The sequence below is a fragment of the Mus pahari genome, chromosome 21, assembly GCF_900095145.1.
Source record: "Mus pahari chromosome 21, PAHARI_EIJ_v1.1, whole genome shotgun sequence".
Taxonomy (NCBI): Eukaryota; Metazoa; Chordata; class Mammalia; order Rodentia; family Muridae; genus Mus; species Mus pahari.
Genome location: NC_034610.1, coordinates 18,517,156 through 18,522,056, shown reverse-complemented (window position 1 = coordinate 18,522,056; position 4,901 = coordinate 18,517,156). Strand labels below are relative to the sequence as shown.

Here is a 4,901-nt window from a genome sequence, read left to right as displayed (position 1 = left end):
GTTTTGCAACAGATCACACTGTGGCTTAGGCTGGCCTGGAACTCATTATGTCACCCATATTGACCTCAAATTTGTGCATACCTTTCTGACTCCCATGTGCTGGGGTTACTAATGTGAAACATCTTGTCCAGCACACTTAGGACTCTTAAAACATCATGAAGATCCACCGGTACATCATTGGCAAACCACAGGGCCAGTCCACAACCATCTAACATGGGAGCTAGATCCTTCCTGCCAGTAGGCTCATTCAGAGGGGACTCGCACTGTCATAACTGGAGTTACGGAACAATGCTCACAAAACAGCTACTTCCCGAGTCTGGTCCTCAGTAGAGGAATCTACCTGTCTGTCTGCTCCAGAGTGACAGACACCCTGGCTTCACAAGTACTCATCGCCTGACTGATCACTTTGTTTGATGGTAAAAATTGAGACAGATAAATGAGCTGTAACTACCCCTGGGATATTGGGCAGCTATTTGGTACTGCTAAAACCCTGTTTTCTCTGTATAGCCCTGGGTGTCCTGGAACTCACTTTGTAGACCAGGCTGGCCTCGAACTCAGAAATCCTCCTGCCTCTGCCTCCCAAGTGCAAGGATTAAAGGTGCATGCCACCACCGCCCGGCTTTTGTTTTGTTTTTAAATCACAGTTCGCAAATGTTTCTTTCTTTTTTTAAAATTTAAGTGCTGTTTTTGATGTTCATTTTTTTATTCTATGAATAAGCAAAGACATTGGTGGTTGGGGCAATTTGAGTTCTTAATTGGCAGCTCCCAGACTCTCCTTGCTGCCCTTAACGTCCTTGAGAGAAAGGACTGTGTCAGTCAGATCAGCAGCCAAACTGCCCCCACACCAGCTCTGCTTGCCTGTAACACGCGCCAAAAGCCTTAGGACAATCACACAGTGCTCAGTGTTCCAGTTCGAAAGGGCATGGCTTCAACCAGGACTGTTTCTGTTTGCACCTGTCTTTTTGCACAAGCCCGGGAGACCTCTTGGTGATTCTACAAGTGTCTTCATCCAGGAAACACATCTCCTGTAGAGGGACTACTGTGATTAGCGCTAAAGAGAAAATGTTGTGATTGGTGTAAAGGCAAGCCTCATTTGCATGTGAGGTGTGCTTTGATTGGTGTAAACCCCCACCCTTTCCTGGCCAGCTCCTTTGGATCATCCTGCTGCGAAATTTTCTCCTGTACTGTTTGTTCTGATGTGGTTTCTCAGCCGGTCGTCTTGACTTGCGTACTTTAGTAGTGCAGACTGAGCTGCAACCATGCAGTGACTGCAGAGCAGCGGTAGGTGCTTCCCCATTGCGGGGAACTGGTGGGTGCTGGGGGCTGCTCTTGACCCTACACACAGTCCTCAGACCCAGAGAGCTATAAAAACTGCCAAGTACCAGTCCTTGATTTTCTCCTTGCCTTCCCACAATTAATATTTGGGTAACAAAAAGAATCCAGTCAGAGGCTTCATACCGCCTCGAGGGCTATAGCCAATTAATGGTTGCTAGGGTGGGGTGGGGGGGGTCATGCTCCACGCTCATGCAAGCAACCCTATTAAAACTCACAGGGCTACAAATCAAAAACCCAAACTAAGAAGCGTGCAAGCAAAACAACAGACACGAAAATAGGAGAGAGGCTTTTTTCGGGAATAAGCGAGGACCAGCTGGAGTGGGTGGAAAATGGAGGAGTGAAATGACCAACATACGTTATATAAATGCATGAAATTGTCAAAGAATGAATTTTAAAGGGACGCCCACTAGATAGCAGGTGGGTGGCGAAATGGTGGCCTCCTGCTGGGTTTTGGGTTTGGTCTAGAGGCCTCTCATAGGCCTAGAGGAGACCCATCCTTTAAGAACCATTGCAGGGAGACACACCTTGTTCTCCTTATTTTCACTAACCTACTCTCCTTCACATGGAGAGCGAAGCTTCCACCTTTCAGAGCAGACGCCCCTGTCCTCAGTGCGTCACACTGGTCTCCTAGCGGATGCTCAACCCGCACCTCGGTAGATCCATGCCCGCGTGTACTCCCCCAGTCCTCGCTAGATGGTCTTGCGCTCTCTTTGTTTTCCACTTGAAATTTTCTCCACCATTTCACTGAGAGAAAAGAACAATAATGGTTCTGTGACTTCTTGGACAGAAGTCTGTAGCATAGCCCGGCTAGCTCAGTCGGTAGAGCATGAGACTCTTAATCTCAGGGTCGTGGGTTCGAGCCCCACGTTGGGCGTTACTGTTTTGCCATCGGGGATTGCCACATAAGCAGAGAAACATTCTTTAACTTGGTAGAGTTCTAAAAATAACGGAAGTAAAAACATTGGGAAACTGGACCCCCTCCAGGGCTCGTCCGGGATTTGAACCCGGGACCTCTCGCACCCGAAGCGAGAATCATACCCCTAGACCAACGAGCCACACAACTCTCTTTTCCCTACACTTCCTTAAATGCCTGTATTCATTCCCAAATGAGCGGCGCTCTGAACTCTGTCGAGTGGGGATAAAAATTTGGTAGTTTACCACAGAGCCTGTTCTTGCCTGACGGCTGAGACTGCAGTTGAGGCTATGTCTGTGGCTAGAGAGCAAGGTGGAGGCAAGAAACAGCCTCCCCACCAACTCTTCCCAAACATGGCCAAACAGCCCCACTGGACGCCCAAGAATGGGGGACGCAGCTACAGTTCAGCCAGTTGGGTAATGTATAGGATCCACGCCTCACTCCCCTGGAGTCTGGTTCCATTGGTCTTAGCCATAACATTTTGTCTGCGTCTGGAAGGTTCTATGGGCAGGTCTATGGGAATACTGAAAGGCCCCTTAGGAGCAGCTGAATTATCTGACACCTCCGATCAAAGAAAGCAGATACCCAACTGGCACGTAGTGGCCTAGCCAGCACAGTGGGTGGAGCCTGGGACCTGGCCCACTGGAGTGCCATTGTGAATTCTTGTCCCACTCTGGATTCCAACACCATTGGGCTGGTTTGCCCCTCCATACTAAGAAGTTGTCTGTAGAGACTCAGTGACAGAAACCTGTTGCTTTGCCCCCTTAATAGGAAAGCACAGTTGAGGGCCAAGTTTCTCCAGCATTTGACCCTCTTACACTCTAAGCAAGACTCCCAGACTGGGCCAAGGAGCCCATTCACACACCCTTGCTTCTTGTCCACTTTTGGTCGTCCTTGTGCCTGGCTCCAGAGTCTGGACGCAACTCCCTATGAGGTCTCATTCTGAGAGAGGTTGATTCGATTCAGGTCTGATCAAACAGAATTGGGTGGAGGAATCCCACAATTCAATAGTGTGGGAGTCTCAGTTCTGTACTAGGCTGTAGCAGGGTGGGAAGTGGGTAGAAGTCTCCTTCCAAAGGTTCCCAGCCCAGCAGAGGGAGCAGAACTCCAAGAGCCCAGGCTCTGGACTTCTGAACTGTCCATTCTTTCTGCTACCCTGAACTGCCTTGTGTGTATTGGACAAGACCTCTTGCCTGTGTGGTCAGCTTGGTTCTCCTAGAACTTTAGCTCAGGGTCCCTGCAACCCAGACTGACCCCCAGCCTTAGCTTCCACAGTGCAGGGATGACAAATATGCAGTTTGGGGTCTTGAAACTCTTCCCAGCCCTCAAGGACCCTCCTTTTGTCGAACCTTCAGTTCAAAGCTTGGTTATTTCTCACCTAATCCACTTAGGAGCAGTCTGGAACTGTATACTTGTAACAGGGTGTCTTCTTTGGGGCTAGCCTAGGCTATAGAACAATAATCTGTCCCAAAGATGAGAGAAACAGAGCTATTGATGTCTAGGACTCTATTTCTTTTTCTTGCCACACAACCCCAAAACCAAACCACCACCGCCACCGCCACCGCCACCGCCACCAGAAGCCCTACATGTTTTTGAGGGTCTCATGTAGTGCAGGCTGGTTTCAAACTCACTATGGAGTCAGAGATGACCTTGAACTCCTAATCCACTTTAGCTCACATCTCAGGTATTGCTATTTTAGGTTTTTCTCATCACGCCTGGCTAAAACTTTAAATCTATGTAGCCAAGTTATAAGACTTTGGCTTGTCAGTTTTGTATTTTGTTTTGATTGGCATTTATCATTTTGAAAAAATGAATGCTGTCTGCACTCTCCTTTGTGATCTCTAACGTCGGTACCCTGCCTAGAATGTCCTCTACTCTAATGACAGGTAAGCCCATCCGTATTCCATGTTAGTCAGGCATTTAGAGAATGGAAATTTTGCCAGCTCATCATCTCCTTGGTTTATGTCGCTGGACTAGCTTTCGCTCTGGAAATCCCACAGAGGCTGTGAACCGGTGAGTCCTTGCGGCTCCTGTGTACAGTGATACTGACTAACCTAAGAATTAAGAATAAAAATAAACAGTAACTTTACTTCATTTAGAGAGAGGGGAGGGGGAAGTTATCGTGTGCTGGCTCGTTGGTCTAGGGGTATGATTCTCGCTTTGGGTGCGAGAGGTCCCGGGTTCAAATCCCGGACGAGCCCAGTGCTGAGTCGTTTTTTGACCTTTTTCAAGTTCCCCTTAGGTTTCTTTCTCTAAGAGCAGAAGGAGGAGGTGCAGACTCGGGGAGCGGACCTATAAAGCTTCCGAAAGCAGAGAGAAGAGAAACGCGAACTCTAACAGAATTTAAACTGGAATCCTAGACCTCAGGAACATCATATCAGAGACAACTAGTGCGAGGGAAGGGGTGCACTTTCAACCCAGATTTCTTGGATATTAGGAGGTTAAGCGAAGATGGACACCATCTCCGCACTCTGGGCGTGGCCCTGGTTTCTCAAGGCAACTTCCTTTATCTGATGAAAGAGCACCGCAATTGCCCCCAGTACGGGAGCGGGAGAGGGAGGGACATTGGTGGTCTGATGCATGAGCTGTCGCCCTTAAATCAAAGCCTTTTCCTTTCTTTTCTCCCCTCCCCTCCCCTCCCCTCCCCTCCCCT

General features: G+C 48.7%; 3 non-coding genes across 3 annotated transcripts; 2 read left to right on the top strand and 1 right to left on the bottom strand.

Annotated features, from left to right (window-relative positions):
* The first annotated feature begins 2,136 nt into the window (after positions 1-2,136).
* Positions 2,137-2,209, top strand: Trnak-cuu. Its single transcript has one exon. It is a non-coding gene; the product is annotated as a tRNA-Lys (tRNA).
* Positions 2,210-2,318: 109 nt separating this feature from the next.
* Positions 2,319-2,390, bottom strand: Trnap-cgg. Its single transcript has one exon. It is a non-coding gene; the product is annotated as a tRNA-Pro (tRNA).
* A 1,987-nt stretch (positions 2,391-4,377) lies between these two features.
* Positions 4,378-4,449, top strand: Trnap-ugg. The gene has a single exon. It is a non-coding gene; the product is annotated as a tRNA-Pro (tRNA).
* The last annotated feature ends 452 nt before the right edge of the window (positions 4,450-4,901 follow it).